Source organism: Triticum dicoccoides, chromosome 2B (assembly GCF_002162155.2).
Source record: "Triticum dicoccoides isolate Atlit2015 ecotype Zavitan chromosome 2B, WEW_v2.0, whole genome shotgun sequence".
In the NCBI taxonomy this organism is placed as follows: domain Eukaryota; kingdom Viridiplantae; phylum Streptophyta; class Magnoliopsida; order Poales; family Poaceae; genus Triticum; species Triticum dicoccoides.
The window spans coordinates 328,548,302-328,566,273 of record NC_041383.1 but is presented as its reverse complement, the minus strand read 5'-3'; positions in this window follow the sequence as shown (position 1 = coordinate 328,566,273).

The window sequence follows — 17,972 nt, the reverse complement described above, 5'->3', positions numbered from 1 at the left end:
CATTTGTTGCGGTCTCCTCTTCGTCTCCATCCCAGACTGGCATTATTCATTTGTTTACCGATCAAACAACCCCCCCTCTCTCTCACACAGACACACACACACAACTCCTGCTTCCACTTCCCTTCCCGACTACCGTCTCTCTCTCTCTCACACACAAAACTCTCGCTTTCGCACTCCGACTTGTATTTCTCTCACAAACATTTATCTACTAGCTAGCCTCTAGATAGGTTTATACACCCGCACACTCGTGCTTCCACTATCGCATACATGTCTCTCTCCCGCTCCTTGTATCTATGTAGATTTTTCTTCCCTTCTTGAGACATGCCCTCTCGATCGTGCACACACACACTATCGCCTCATTTTAAGCTGATACCTATCGCACACACACTCCTTGTGTCTTTGTCACACATGCACTTCGTCCTCCTCCACTCTCCCTCTCTCTCACACACATATGGGCTTTTTGCAACAACTAGCAAGATGCCCATGCGTTGCACGGAACATCAAGATGCATTTGTATGAGTAGTTTATCTTGTGGGGGAAAAGATTGAACGAGGGAAGGCCTTGTTTGCAAATGTGGAGAGGGGTGTGGGTATCTTTTTGCAAAATTGCCATAGTTTCCTTCCTATCCGTCAGATATAGATCGGACAGCCTATATTGCAGGATGGCAGGCACACGATCATCACCGACAATGCTTTTTATAAGAGTAGGGCTAAAAAATAGAGTTGGTGATGATGGTGGGCCTGCCATCCTGCAATGTAGGTCGTCCGATCTATATCTGACGGATAGGAAGGAAAATATGGCAATTTACCCGCACTCTTCACCACAGTTGCAGATAAGGCCTACCCTCGTTCATCTTTTTATCCCACAAGATATTGATAGCAACGCACGGGCATCTTGCTAGTAAGAGTAGAAATTAGACATATACCACTTCTCGAATCTTGAAACCAACAACATTCCTCCCTTATCTCATCAAAACTGCCAAAGGAATATATTTTGAGTGAAACATAACATATTTTTAGTGATATACTTATTTCAAAACTAGACTTATTTTTCTATCAAATTGGTGAATATGTATTAATCTACTTTGATCGTGTGGCAACGCATTGGCACATTGCTAGTAGTTATTATAATTTTTTGGACACCACACAAACGGTGGAGTACATATACGAAGAGAAGAGGCGCACGCACACAGTCGACCTCTCGCTGTCTCGCACACATGAGTGTTACGTAAAGGCGACGTTAACAAATAAATCCTAAAACCCTAGGTGCACGATTGCTGCATTCGCGGGTACCGGGTACGTGGTGGGGCACCTTTGTAGGAATAGTCAGCTCGCGTGATAATTTGATCCGTAGGAGTTGATGCTCGGGACCACAGGTGAACGACTTGGAGCGTGGTGGCTCGCCAGTTGCCACAGATCGAGTAGCGACGTTTAAAATATCATTTTTTAGCAAGGTTAAGAGTTCCGATTTTCAATGGTGCGTTATAAGTACTAAGTAGTTTTTAGAACGATTGGTATGGAGCGAAAATGGAATTTGTAGTACTACGTACCTCCTTGGTGTATGGTTGTATGGGTTTATGTTGCGAGATGTTGAACCTGGTAGTTCTAGGGCAAATACTATGGTTTAGATTTAGATGCTGGTTTTTAGTAATGAAAATCGGAAGGGGAAACCCTTCTTTGATTAAAAAAACTACTACCTTCATTCTGGTTTACTAGTCCCCTCGTACTTTGGGTCAAAGTTTGTCCACGAATTTTACTTGTAAAATGTGAATGGAAAATGAGATTTTGTTATACCCAAACAAAAAAGGACTGGAGGGAGTGATTGCTCTGACACGGACGCGACCTCTCATAGCGCAGGCATTGAACCGGCGCGCCGGCCAAGAGGGCCGCACTCGCTGCAGGCCCGGCTGAGCACGCATCCTCGCCGCATGCAACCAGCTTAAGACTGCCCCGTCTGCCTTCATTGGATCCGCGCGTGTGCCGGCAACACGTCCTTCCACGAGCCGGCAGGCATTTTAGAACACAAAAAATGACTAAAATTTAATTAATTTACGCATGGTCTTGACTTGTTGTGCTTGCACTGGTAGCAGGAACTAGTAGAGGTTTTTCTTTATTTATAACTCTCCTCACATTTTTTTGGCTTTGAAGTGAATCATGGTTGTGGACATTATGTATGAATGTGCAGATATCTGTGAACATGAGTTTGATGTGGAAGTTGAACTTGGAATGTCGGGCTTGCGCGTGAACTATACCATGTCCAATGCTCCGTCTGTTATTGTTTGGAAAGTAATTGTTGTTATTACATGACCCAAAAAATATATTTTGTGCCACATCAGTAGATGCACGGACATCACAACAGACATGCTGACTGGATAAACATTTGAACCTAGCTATGATGAAGGAAATTTTGTATTGACAACAGTTTTAGATAGCAGGAGATGCCTAGCCTGCTCTGCCTCTGCTAGCTTATTCCTGGCTTCTTCCATCTCTTCTTTAGCTTGGGTGAAGAGAGCATCTGATTGCTCTTTTTGCTTCTTCAGGAACTCAGCTACATTCTCAAGGGCTGTTGCACACTTTCTTTTAGCCTTTACTAATGCCACGAGGACACGAACAGCTGACGACTCCACCTGGCTTGTGTGTAATGCAGCATCATCTAGGAATTTGCACCTTGTGTCTAATCCAGCATCATTAGGGAACTGGCACCTTGTGTGTAATCCAGCCTCATTTTGGAAACATGATCTCGAGGTTGACCATACTTCCCTCCTCGCAGGAACTGCATCCTGACATGAAGTTACTTCTTTTTTACATCAATACTCAGAGCAACCTAGATCCATTTAGTAGAAGCCACATAAACATAACTCGGAGAAGTGAATTCAAAAGGAAAAAATATATAAAAACATACTACAAGGTGAGAACACCCACTTCCTACATCAAGCTAAAAACGAAAGCATTAGGACGACTAAGACTCTTCTTATTACACATCGAAGAACACCAGGCTTAAGAGAAACAGAAACTACAACATATACACATCTAAGAACACGAGGCTAAACGAAAGTAATTGAAAGGGTGTTACTTACCAAAGCTCGTTTTACAGGTTCGGTGCAGCTCCTCTTTAACTTGCCACGCTCCTTGAAAATGTCCCCAATATCCCGTGTTTGGTCTTCATTGCTCCTATGCATGTTTGCACTCGTGGTTTTAAAATCTCAACATGGCAAGAAAAATATACTACCAGTAATACTCGCGCATCTTGTGGGCAACATTAAAGCACTCGTCTGCCATGTTAGAGCATCTCCAACAGAATCGCAACGTGTGGCGCTTTAAAAAAGCATTTACAGTGCTGAGATCGAGAAGTAGAGACTAGAGAGTAGAGGATAGTTCTCAACATAGATAGATAAAAAAAGATAATTCAACTACTCCTCGTCGTCCGACTCCTCCTCGGTGATGTCCTCCTCCGACATCTGACTGTAGGCGTGAAGATACCGATTGTCGTCGGATTCCTAGGGCAACACTGCTCCTAGCCTCATGTTGAATTGAGCGTCTACTTTTCGCCTACGCTTGTCCTCGCGATAGGCGGCTCGCTCCGCCCTCCTCTTATCCCTCTCCGCCATCCTTTGCGCGTAGAACTCGCGCTCGTTGATGATGTCCTGCGGGAAGTGTTGGCACCACAGCGCCATGGCTTCCTCGTCCATCTCAGAGATGCTGAGACGGTGCTCCTGCCTCCGGTTGTCGCGACGATCCTCGTTGGTGCTAAGTCGCGGCAGAGGCGCGAGCTCCTGCGCCCGCTCCCGCGTTGGCACGTTGGGGAAGTTCAATGTTCTATGAGGCCACCGGAGGCGCCACGCCATCGTGTTTTACGCGTGGGCGGCCTCGTTGGCGGTGTCGAAATTGCCGAGGCCCAGGCGCATCCCGTGGAACCGGATCTCGGAGGAGAAGCCGCCGGAGGGGCGCGCATGGACGCCGCGGTATCCCCAAGTTTCCCGGCGACGCCGCGGCATGGTGGTGCGCCGGCGGCGAGGCGAGAAAGAGCAGGGAGAGAGCGGTGGCGAGGCACAGAGCGGGGAGAGAGCGGTGGCAAGGCACAGAGCGGTGGGAGGGCATTGGATTTTATAAAGTGCGCCGGACGCCGCGCGCCAAAACTAGCGCACGCCCGACCGCTTTTCCCCCGCGCGCGATCCTTTCCTGACGTCTCTGCTATCTCTACTCTCTTCTCTACTGTTATATTTATTTTATATTTAATAATTAATATTTAATATTTATCTCTACTTCTCTACTGTCTACTTTTTTTCTCTATACTTTTTTTCTTATAAAAAACAGAGTTGGTGATGATGGTGTGCCTGCCATCCTGCAATATAGGTCGTCTGATTTATATCTGACAGATAGGAAGGAAACAAATGGGAATTTTGCAAAAAGATACCCATACCCCTCTCTAGATTTGCAAATAAGGCCTTCCCTCATTCATCCTTTTCTCCCACAAGATAAACTACTCATACAAATGCATCTTGATGCGTGCAATGCATGGGCATCTTGCTAGTTCTAAAAAACTTTCCATCATTTGCCACACTACTGGTTGCATATGAAAAACCTACCCAAGCACAGCGCGATACAGGAGCGACGCACAATTACAAGCTGATATTCTGTTGGACAATGGAGGCTATAACCAATTACTTTTACGGGAACAATAGCACCCAGGAGATTTGAAGGGTAGGTATGAACAAAATTGGAACTGCACATGTACTGCTAAGTGATTCAATATACACATTACCAATCGAGGAGGAGAACGATGGTCGCAGCGGCCTTTGTGAGTCATGGTCGGCAACGGGAGTCAGTTCATTGTCCATGACGGTGGTACTTCTGCGCTTGGCGTCGGCTTCCGGGAAGCAGATCCGAGACCGTGGAAGACGATGTCAGAGAAGAGGCTCCGTGTATGACGACGATGGTGGACCGTTTCCAGTGCGGCGTACGAGGTTGTCGATGAGGTAGATGCGCCGCGGGGGACGAGTGCGCCGATGTAAAGCGGAGGAGCACGAAGGCTGCGGTGCCGTGGAGAAGTCTATTTTGCGGTGGGGATAGAAAATGGGGAGTATTCAGGTGTACTACTCTGGGTGTCGGGGTGGGGTTGGCTGGGTAGGGTGAACCTAAAGTTACGAAAATAGCCCCCTACCAAGCATCATCCGTAGGCCTGTTCCGAAGGCTATGATGGTAACTTCCCACTGCTCGAATCAGGGTCATGGGAGATTTTCCCGCCGACCTCAAAATTTTGTGACACTGAACTCCCCTTGTGGTGTGTTGAGTGATTCGGCTAAGCAACTAACGAGTAGTAGTAGTAAACTCTGCATATTAGGTTTGACCGAAGTCAAACTTCCTAAAGTTTGACCAAGTTTATAGAAAAATATAAACATTTACCATAACAAATATGTATGATGTGAAAGTACATTCAATAATGAATCTAATGGTATTTATTTGTTATTGTATATGTTAATATTTTTTATAAGCTTTCTGAGAGTTTACAAAACATGACTTTGACCAATGCTAATACGCGGACTTAAATAAAAACGGAGGGAGTACACATTTGTTTTCTTAGTTTGTAGTGAACTAATCATTTGTTGAAATTGTGAAATAAATATATTAGGCTATTGACTTCGAATGTAATGGTCTATACAATTCAATAGTTACAATCATTGTCGAATCCCTAGATGTATACAAGGTCTATAGTACTTCACTACATGCTCAAACTCACATAATCCCAGTCAAATGAGAATCTAAATGCATTTCATAGTTATTACTTTGTAGGATGCAACAAAACCAACCAGAAATCTACATCAGCCATTATAGAAGCAACATTTTGACATATCCCAATGTATGAATGAAACCTGCATAGAGAGCTTTTGAAGAGGGAGCAGATAGGGCGGGAAAGATTGTATGTATGTGGACGAGAGAGTAGGAGACAAACCTAACAAGATAGAGACAGAGAGAGATAGAGAGATAAAGAGAGAGGAAGAAGTTAGGTCTGTGAGAAAGATGGAGACATGTAATATACATGAGATGCATCTGCATCCGGATTCTGTACACGTGGAAGGAGAAGAGACAACATGTTTGATGAGAGAGCTGGAAAAACATGGACGAGAGGGGAAGGATCTCGTGGGTTGAGGGATTGAGAATTTGGTGCGGGGGAGAGAGGGATTGGTAATTTTGTGCGAGAGAGACATAGGGTGGGGGGAGGAGTCAGTCAGCCGTCGTCACATCACCCTGCTTCCAAATGGCCCCACATTCTCTAGCGCGGTGTGGTCGCCGTCTTCGATCTGCTCAATTCCCTCTTTGAAGATTGAGGTGTTGTGCATGTTGGGGTGCAAAGAAGCACAAGCGAGAGTGGTCGCCGTATAACCTTGGAGGGGGATGAATTGTGTTCTCGGGGGAGTGTGTGTGTGTGTGTGTGTGTGTGTGTTGTGCTCTCTCTCTCTCTCTCTGTGTGTGTGTGTGTGTGTGTGTGTGTGTGTGTGTGTCAAATATTGAGAGAAAACAAACCTAAGGAGAGAAATGAGTATTCACGAAGAGATTGTGCGGGCCTTGAGGTGGGCAGGGGCCGGGTGAGGGTGTCAAAATGTGCGCGTTGATACATGTGTTGCATGCGAGTGTGCGAGGGACGGACGAATCGAGAGAGATGGTTGTTGTGTTACGGATGCTCCTCTCTCTCTCTCTCTCTCTCTCACACACACACACACACACACAAGTAAACTAGAAGACCGTTCTCTCATGTATACACAACATATCGGCATCTGTCTATGTCTCACTCATGCATGATCATTTGCACATTCACACCTCTCTATGTATGTATCACACGCACACCGTCTCCACATTGCCCTTCCGCCACAACACACATATGGACACATACACACGTTCTCTCTCAGTCACACACACACACACACACAAAATCACTATTAAAAAAACTAGGGCGCACCTAAAACGTCCAAATCCAAATAAACACGAACTGGAGCTAAATTTAAATATATGGAAATATTGTAGCATCAAGAACTTTTCCAGGAAAAAAAAGTTCAGTAATATTCGGGGATTGTTTTCACACACACAAAAAGGTTCGGTGGATGTCCTTCGAGCGCGACACGGTGATGCACCGTTCGATCGACCGCGCGGCCGCGGTTCACGCGCTTGCACAGGATTCCGTATCGTGGTTGTGGTACTAACTAATAAAAGCTTCCTAAGTCTAATGTTTACTTGTACTAGAACAATTTTCTTTTAAGTTTGACCAACCTTACATAAAACTAAAGTAAGCCCCCACACGTGCACTCATCAATATGTCGCCGCCGCCGTTGCGCATGCCGGCGCCCGCCTGCTCCGGCCAACAATTTCTCGCCCATCACCGCCATGTCATCGCCATCCCTGTGCCATGAAGCCGAAGGCTCGCCCGCTACGTCGTCTGCACTCCCTCCTCGCGATGCCGCCACGCTGCCAAGCACATGAGCAGCTGGTGGAGCCATGTCTATGCACGCAGCATACGAAGAGGAGGACGAGCGCGTGCTCCAGCACGCCGGTGAGGAGGAACTAGCGTGTCATTGTCGTCTCCGCCCGCGCGGAGGAGGTGCGCATGGTGGCTGCCGCGGTAGAAGCTGGGTGCAGACGCGGAATCTACCTTCGAGACCTTGAATGCCACGTGGATCCTGCAATCTGAAGGAGCAATTTGGGTCAGTCGACTCATGTGAGCCATTTGATGCAACATGGATGGCTAGAAGGGCTTCTTCCACCTCTTCTACCGTCTTCTTCCTTCGCTCCGTCGAACTTCTTTCACAAATCGACTGACCCAAAATATACTACTAGTACGAATGTATTAAGTACAGTAGGAACACAAAGATACGAGCAGTAGTACCAACTGCAAGAAGAACAGTAGTAAGACATAGTACTAGTACTACTGTACGTACTAAAGAGTTCAAATAACGAGAAAGAACATAAACATAGTTCTGCTGGGGCCTCAGCACAACACACCCTTGAAAATAAACTAAGCAACTAGTCCGCTTGACACTGCAGTAGAACCAGCATGAGCGACGGCACTGCCACCTACTCGGAGTCCGAGTCCACGTCCTCGACTTCATCCTCGTCCCTCTTCCTCTTCCTCTTCACCGACGCTTCTTTGCTTGAACCGGACACTGGGATCTGCTTCTTCATCCAACCCTTGTAGATATTTAAACAAAGGTAGGCATCCATTGCTGCGTACAAGATGTGATCTTCATCTAATGTCTTCGACTCCCACGCATGATGAAACTTGCGATGAGGTTTCTTCAGTTTATCATACGAAGGATCAATCATGGCTGCTGCCAGGGTCAGCATTGAAGGTTGAGAGGAGGACACCAGGCTTGCCTTCTGGAGACCGAAGGGCTGGCCTACAATGATACCTATCCGACACAGGACATCCTTGTTGTTCTTAAAGTCTACAGTAACGAATTTCACTCTTTTGTCCTTGAGGAAGTTCTTAAAATCCTGGCACTCAACATCGGCATGGCATATGTCGTAGACCAAGCAAACGTTATGTACGCAAACCTGGATCACGGCGGGCTTCTTCCTCTCTTCGTCCTTTAGATCCTTCTCTCGTCCCAGGACTGTGGTGTACTCAACATCTAGCCCAGTGACCCACTCATCCGTTGAACTGTTGAACATGCATAGGAAGCGAGCAAGCCATGCTTTCACCGTCGCGGATCCACGTGTGTAGATGACGATGAACTCATCGCTGGTGATGGCTCTAACCTAGTACTCAGCGGCAACCATGGAGATTTGGGAGGCCATAGATTTTGGAGGAGGGTTAGGAGAAGTTGAACTGTTGTACCCCGCAGAAAAAACTGGGAGCGAACTAATGTGAAAGGACGGGACGACTGGGAGCGAACTGTTGTAAGGTAGAAGACGGGGACGAGTAGGGCGTGCGAACGGCGTGGGGTTGCTGGCTTGCCGGGTGGATAAACGGTTGCAAGCCCCCAAAGAGTTCTCGAGAACTATGCGGGACCCACTAGATGTCATGTCTACTAGACCCATATCGTAGGCCTGACGGTATAGCTTCTACCTATTCACACGTCATGCCGGCACGTGGATGTAACTTCACTTAATTCCATCAACCGTCGTGCCTCCCACGACCTTCACCTCCCTCGCCCGGTCGCGCCCTTTGAGACCTCGACCGGCTATAAATGAGCAAATTTTTTTGCCTACTCCGCATGCATGATACTCCCTCTAGTCCTTTTTACTCCCGTCAACCGTTTGCAAAGTGTTTGACCAGATTTATACTAAAAATATCAATATCTACAATACTGATTATAATGAGTATAAGAACTATGTTTTATAATGACTGTAAAAATATTAATTTGACAATGTGAATGTTGATACATTTTTCTATAAGTCTGGTGAAAGTAGAGGTACATTGACTTCACACAAAACTTAAATGCACAATGCAGACTAGTTCCTCCGTCCAGGTGCGTGCCATGTCCTATCTTGTCATCACAACAAGATTAGCTACTAGAGTACTACTACCTCCCTTCTAGTTTAAAGGGCTCGATTCAAAAATTTCACCTACTCTTAGCAAGATAGAGAGGCGGTGGAATAGTTTTTGAAGTCTGCAAAAGTACTCAACTAATGATGTCGTTCTTCACAAAAAAATGTGTTTACCAATGCATGCATGAACACTAGTTACTCTAACCCCCTCTTCTTTAATTCTTTGCCACATCAGCATGTTTTCTATTCCCGTGTGCATGATAGCAAAGATACCACCATTATGGCCAGCCTTACTCATCGCATGCAATAATTTAGTGCACCTTGAAATATGAACATGTGTGGGCATGTATGTTTTTAATGACTTGAGACTATAGCTAGCCCGGCACGCAAGATGACTTATTATGCACCGTTCCCCATACCTGTAGGAAGCCCGTTTGTCTCCAAATCTTTTCCTCTCCATGTGTGGAAACAATATGCCTGCCAAACTCTCCTTCTCCCTTCGGCGGTCCCACCACTCCACCCCGTGTGAAAAAATCTGCATGCATGACTCTCCTCCCCCACGCTCGTCCAATCCGTTGTGACCAGCAATATTTCCACCCCTTCCCTCCTCCGTAATTTACTCCAACAAATATGCCCACGTAGTTGTTACGTTAATCATGCAACATATCTTCCGGGATGCTGCTTCAGTTACTTAACTGCAGGTGCATTGGGTCACTGACATATAGGCCCAACAAGGGTCTGGCCCACATGTCATGATGCAACTGGACCTGCAGTTAAGTCAGTGCAGCTCAGTCCATATCTTACGTAGGTGTGCCATTGCTCGCTATAAATACTATGCCTCACACGACATTCAGAAGAACGCTCACGTTCATCGCTATCTCCTCCCCCTCCCTCTCACGTCGACCACCATGGCATCGCCCTCCCAAGCCCTAAGTGCCCCTCGCTGCACCGCCCGAACGGTCACCCGTCGCCGTTCCGTTCCTCCTTGCCACTAGTTGAGGAGGACGCGTCAGTGTTCCACTCCTCGCCGCGATGCGTCGAGGTGGACCCATCGGTGTTCCCAATCTCGCCAGCACATGTGTTGGCTCCCCGCTGCGAGGAGAACGCTGCGCCGCCCGCTGAGCCCCCCAGCCTTGAGGAGCTTTGGAAAGAAATGGATGTTGCCATGTGGGAGGCTTTGCCGCCGGCAGAGCACGGGAAAATATAGGCGGAGAAGAAGGCCGAGAAAGAGAAGCGCGCCGCAGGGCAAGCTGCCTGGCAGCTCTATGTCGCGTCCGAGAGAGTCAGGCAATTGGCTCTTTGGCAGAAGGCTCGTGCAAGGGCCGTGAGGGTGGCGGAGGACGCCGGTGCCAAAGCCCTGAGTGCAATCGGGCCCAAGCGCCTCATCTACGCTTGGCGATACGTGGACCGGGTGCACGCTTCTAGCGAGGAGGAGTACCTGCTGGCGCTGGATCACCACACCGGTGAGATCGCACTCGCCCACCGGCAAGCCACCAATCAGCACCTCGCGAGTTGCGAGGCTGAGGAAGAGGCGTTGTGTCGGCGCGCTGGGAAACGGCCGCGCACCAAGGCACTCGTGGCGCGCCGCAAGCGCTCTTGAGAGCGCCGTGGCTTTTAGTAGGGAGTATAATTTAGTTTCGTAAGGTGATCTCATTAGTTTTGGGACGCAAATGATAAATCCCGAACATTCAGGAATTATTAGCGTCCTTAATTAAGTATGTAAGAGGGAATGTTTGGAAACCTTGTGTATCCGTACGCATTTTGTAAGTAGGTGCATACATCAGAAACTTTAGTACTATATACTATCACACTGCACGTCTCTCTCTATATATGCTTGCAGACTGTGCTACTCCCTCCGTCCAGGTGAATAAGTCATCTTTGGTTGTGCACCGTGACCAAGTAGGAGGGAAGAATTTATACACCTATAAGGAGGGAGTACTACTATTACTTATGTACGGGCAAATGCATGTTTTAACATTACGATGCGGTTTTTGTAAAAGTAGAAAAATAGCACTAGTCAATCTTGTCAAACGATTGAATGCAAAACAAATGGAAAAATGCTCGTTAGATTGTTTACTTTTAGCTTCCTTCTCTGTGGTTATTTCTCTGTCATACTTTGTACGGAGTATCTCACTAGTCGGAAAGGCATGCAAATTCCCAAACCGCTTCCTACACCATGTATCGAATTTTTTGCCTAACAAGTTCTGTCATGCAATTGGAATTCCAACTTGAGTACTAGTACTACTAGGAGGAGTACCAAGGGCCAGTTCGTTTAGGCTTCAAGATTAGTAGTAATCCCTCTGTCTAGGTGTGTAAGTCATCTTACGAAAACCAAATAATCCCAAAATACTTAGGCGCGGTGCATTAACTTCTACCTCGTTTCTTGTTTCTTGACATATAAACCAATAAAGAGATGAAGGGTGTGCATGCTTTTAATGACTTGAGAGTACCAAACACGACATGCAGTGGTTAGTTCATTGCATGCAATGCTATTAATTAGCAAATAAACATTAATGTCTCTCGTTTTCCCCTCCTCCTTGGTCATGGTGCACAACCTAAGATGACTTACTCACATGCACTAACATTTCATCAGTTAAATCTTTGGTCAAAATTTACTACAAATTACAATGGTGACGAATAAACCAGGACGGAGGTACTTCCTCCATTTTTGTATATAAGGCCACTATAAAAAATACATTTTGCATCTATACAAAGCCACCAACAGTAATCGAGACAAATATTAATGATATTTCCTCGTACTAGTAACCCATGGCTTAATTACTAGCATGCATGTAGTGGATGATAATGACAAACTCATCTAGTACTTCCTCTCTCACGGCCACTCAATTTCTTCTAATGTGCATGCACCCTATTAATTAACCCGGTAAACGAGAAAAAAAATTGACTTGTAAAGCACACATTGATTTTTATCTTGGTACCTGTAATTTGAGTTTGTGACCTTTTATATAAAAATGAAGGGAGTACTAGTAGTACTAGTAGTTTAGAAGCCCAAATAAATGAGTGAGGCGCCTTAATGTTACTCTCCACTGTGACTAGTCTTACGGGAAAAGCTGGCGAAGAGACGGCTTATTTTTTAAGCCGCAAAAAGAATTGGCCCTAGGAGTAGTAGCTAGGGATACTAGGAGTAGTAGCCAGGGATCGAGTGTGCGAGATGAACTGGAGAAAGTAAATACAGAGAGATGAAATGCAAAAAAGACGGAGGGATGTGATGGTTGCTTGTCCGTTTATTTTACCAGGCCACTTATTACTGGCAGTGGTTGGGTTTTGTGATATGACGGCTATACTACCGCGCCACAAGCAAGGTGAGACTCCCGTGCAGCGCCGCTCTCTACACTTGTACTACATTGGTCATGGTTTATTAGTCCCCCGTTGGATTTGACTGAAGTTTTAACTGACAAAATGTTAGTGCATGTCAACAAAAACTATATCGTAGGATTCGTATTTGAACATAGTTTTGAATGATATAATTTTAGGTGACATGCATCAGCATTTATCATACTATATATAATGTTAGTTCAATTTTTGGTCATACTAATCTATAGTAGTAAGGTGCCTATGCGTTGCACCGAAGAGTGAAATGCATTAACCGGGGAGTTGTTTATTTTGACAAAGGATGTGGGGGTCATCTCATGTGTAACGGGTATCGATAGGTTTCTTTGGATTATTTCATCTCTAGAGCTCACAAACATCCAGGTGAAATAGATAAAAAGGTATCTTTTGCAAACAAAAGCGTTCAACTGTTCAACCTGCATCCAAAACTTGTGAAGAAATAACACTTATTGTGCTTTGCAAGAAATGATCTTTAAGAATTAGTTTTTGAGTATCGATTGTTATACATGTTGGCTACAGATGACATGGCACTTTCTTATAGTCAACAGTTGGCTATACTATTAAGTAATATTAACCATGCCCTTATACACCTAGACGGAGGGATTAAATCAGGATGACTTGGAAGGGGGCAGAGGAGATGTAAGAAATGGTTCATAGTAAGTCTTTCACCAATATTGTAGTAAAAGTTCATACATGGAAGATTCTAGACTAAACCATAAACGGATACACTTTTATTCATGCGCGATACTCCAGTAGAGCAAGATCATGCATGGAAGTATCCACATGCTTAAACAGCGGATTACATTGAGCGAAGACTAATGATCAACATTTAACTTGATAATGAGTATGTCCAGGTGAACCTCCTTGGAGTCCCCGTGCACTGCGTCAGCGGGTAAAGGATGCCATGGGTTTTCCAAGTCCACATCGACGGGAAAGTCCCAGCTCCGCAGAGTCCAAGTCCATTTGATGAGGCTGGTGTCGCCGCCCACGTGACCCCGAGGGGTAGTAACACTGACCACGCACACTACAGAGACGGGGCGACGGCCTGCGCGGGCCTCGCCGGTGCCCACGATCAAGAGGAAGACGCTGCCGTCCTCCTCCGAGACTAGCAGGCGACGGCGATCCTCCAGCGACTCCGGCATGGTGAACGGGTAGCATGTCTCGTACTTGATGTTCTCCGCCAAGGGCCAGTAGTGACCGCTGCATGCATACGTGAGGTGATGCACCATGTCCGCCGGCGAGCCCCACAATTGCATCGGGCACTCATAGCAGTAGACGAAGGGCTCCTTGGAGGCATCGACCAGGCCGTCCATGAAATGGGAGTGGCTGTAGGGGACGTTGCGCCAGTTGAATATATGAGCAAGTTACTACGAGATTTAATCCGAATAAGCACAAAATAAATCATGACGGCTATAACAGAGATGAAACTAATCGTGTGGACTAGCATAGTAGTAGGATACAGAGAAACATGAATTCTACCACGATTTCGAATAGGAAGGACAGAAACACATATGGTGCAACGGGAGCAGCACCGTTGGCGTTGAGGTTGTCGCCCATATCGTTGAGGAAGAGGTTGCCGAGGTCGGGGAAAAAGTTGTCGTCGGTGAAGTCGTGGCTGCCAGCAGTCACGAGAGTGCGCTCCCCAAATTTCAACAGCGCCCGCCGAATTGAGCGCAGGAGGGAGTGGCTGTAGGGGACGTTGCGGCCGCTGAATGAAGCGCAGGAGTAGCACACGAAGCAGTAGATGGTGTCCTTACTAGTACTCCCTAGTCTCTATCTATCTATATCTACTCTTATAGAAAACCGAGTTGGTGATGATGGTATGCCTGCCATCTTGTAATATAGACCGTCCGATCTATATCTGACGGATAGAAAGCCAAGTATGTCAATTTTACAAAAGATACCCGCACCTCTCTCCACATTTACAGATAAGGCCTTGCCTCATTCATCCTTATCTCCCACAACCTCGTGCTCCTCCCTAAGTCTCTATCTCTGCTACTCTTCTTTTTTTATAACAAATCGAATAGTACTGCGCCATTCGCTACACGCCCGGCTGAACATGCCTCCTCGCCTCCATCATCACCAACTGAGTCTTTTATAGGAGTACGAGTAGAGAAAAAACCGAGTTGCTGATGATGGTGTGTCGTGCAATGCACGGGCATCTTGCTATTTTTTTGCATATAATTCCAAACACCACGTAGACACAGTCTTTGAGCACGGTTCGTAGTCATTCCACGCCCGGGCATTGAAGTTTGTAACTATTTTAGATTAGAATATACTACTCCTCCGGTGCTAGTAGTAGAGCAGAGTCCTACTCTACTCAAGCAAGTTAGGGCATAGTACTGTAGTAGGTACTGTAGGGAGTACCAGTACTGTGATCACTCAAGCAAGTTGTCTGGCATCGATATGACCCTACGCTGCTGGTATGTGTCTCGTAAGTCAAGCGGCATGCTGTAGTCATCATCACCTGTCCACTTCCCGCAGCACATATTCGCTTCTCCATCTTTGTCCGCACATAATCTCGTCCAATCTTCCATCCCCGCTAAGGCACCTCCCCCCCCCCTCGTCCGAAACCCAATAACTAACAATGGCAGAACCGAGCAGCGTCCGCCGAAAGAGTGGCTGGAATTCGCTCCCCACAGAGGTAATCAAGCTCATTGTTTCGCGTGTGGACAATCTGAGTACCATGCCGCTCGCCGCGTGCTCATCGGGGCTGTACCGTTTACTCAAAGCCCTCAGGCCGGAGCTTTCTAAGCCATCTCTTTGCTTGCTGATGCCGCCTGGTCTTCAGAAACGACATGTCACGCAGCATAACGATCGTAGGGTGGCGAGCACCAACCCCCTTGACTGTGATCCGATCCCCGTCACCTCAACTACATTAACGATATGTACTGGGTCGGCATGAACACGTCTTGGATGGTGCTCGTCGACGGTCCCGGCAGCTGGATGCTGGTGGAGGTTTACACCCGGTGATTGATCCCCCTTCCTTCGATTAACACTGCACTGCTTTGGCACCGCGGCCCAGAATACTCGGAATCTTATAGTAGCCAACATGATACCAAGTTTGATTTGCTCAAGCTGGTAATCTGCCAAGTGCCCACAAGATCTGTGAATTATAAAGACTTCAGGCTAATTTCGTTCTTCAACTGCGGTCTCACCTATCTGACAGGTCACTACGGTAAGTGGATAAATCTGCACATCCATCGCAGGATCATACATCCTCCATGGTTCTCTGATGCCATTGAACACAAGGGCTTCATTTACGCTATCGACTCCTTCTATGGCTGGATGTATTGCTGGCCTACTCCAGTCATCACTACAATCGGCTGTTACATCAGTATGTTACTTTCCTATGATATTATGATGGCTTTCTTATATTACTGTCAACATTTACTGAAAAAATATTCATGCTCATAACATGTTGTTCTTAAGATTGACTAAATCAAGAGCCCTTTTTTATTTGACTCCAACTTGATATGATGTTGTAGGTCGCCTGGTGTCCCTACCCTTCCTAATCCCAGAACCTTTCAAAGAAAAGTGGCATGGCAGTTGCAGGTGGTTCCTGGCTCGATCAGACGACGGCGAAGGATTGATGATCATTCGCACGTACCGGACATGTTGTTTCGCGGAATACAATCACAGTCACTGCAAGATCTTTGAGCAGGATCCCAGCTTCTTTGGGCCTTTAGGAATTTTTGACTGGAGGCTGGTAAGTATCCTTGGTACACGCTCTCTGTTTGTCGGACTGAATTATCCGATTAACCAGGAGATAACCGATGGCAAGGATCATGATGGCAGCGCGGTTTCATTCATCAGGCAAAACTATATGTACACAGGGTACCATGCGTCTCTGCATGCACCATACCCTGATATGTGCTGCCACGCTCTGCAGCCCAAAGTAGGAGAGAGGGTCGCAAGTATTAGACTTCGACCTGCTGGTTGGAGTTTCCCCTGTCAGGCACCCATCTGGTTCAATCCGACTAGCTACATCTTCGCATGCAAGGAAGTGCGTCCGAAAAAAACGATTCGCCCTGTGACTGCTGGGACCCACCAGCTACATCTTCGCACGCAAGGAAGTGCGTCCGGGAAAAAAATGATTCACCCCCCTGACTGCTGGGACCCACAAGCTACACTTCGCATGCAAGGAAGTGCGACCGGGTAAAAAAACGATTCGCCCCCCTGACTGCTGGGACCCACCAGCTACATCTTCGCACGCAAGGAAGTGCCTGATAGTCGGGACCCACCTGGTCGAAGCGTACATAGCGTTGTCATTCTGGTCGCGAACGTGTACGTACATATTGGTGGATGTAGAGGCGCACACGTGTCGTAGTAGAGGCACACACATGTCATAGTAGAGGCGCGTACGTGTCATAGTAGAGGCGCGCACGTAGCATGTACACATACGTACAGCGGCCTGTGTGCAAGAAAGAAAATACGGCCACGTATGTGTACATACGGGCAGGGTCTCGAACGCCTACTCGCGCATACGTATGGCCAGGGCTCATGTACATGGCCGGGTCGGAATGGACAAACAACATCGTCGTCATGTTCATGGGGAGCCAACCGGCTGGGTCGGAACGGAATGCGTCGTCGTGTTCATCGGGAGGGCTTGGACGGAACAGGCGATGGAAACGAGGCCTGGCATACCGCAGAACGGAGGAAACGGCCTTGTGTTCAACCGGCCACATTGGATCCTGTTCATCGGGAGGGGTGTGGCGTACCGCAAAACGGAGGAAACGGACCTCCTACGGTCGAAATGGGGGTCCTGTTGATCGGGAGGGGTGTGGCGTACCGCAAAACGGACGAAACGGACTTGTGTTGGAGCGCTATGGTTGAAACGGGGGTCTTGTTCATTGGGAGGGGTGTGGCGTACCGCAAAACGGGACTCCACGGGATATTGTTCATCTCCACCATCGACCTCCTCCAGCCTCCACGGGCTCCTGTTCATCCAGCCTCCACCGCGCGCTACTCCACCGGCTACTGTTCAACCACCCCTTCATGGGCACCCCTCCACCATCTACTATGCATCCAGCCCTCCACAGGGTCGGCCTATTCATCCAGCCCTCCACGTGGTCCTGTTCATCCAGCCCCAATCAGCTCGATCGAGGCAACGCAAGGGGTCCTGTTCATCCACCCCCACCG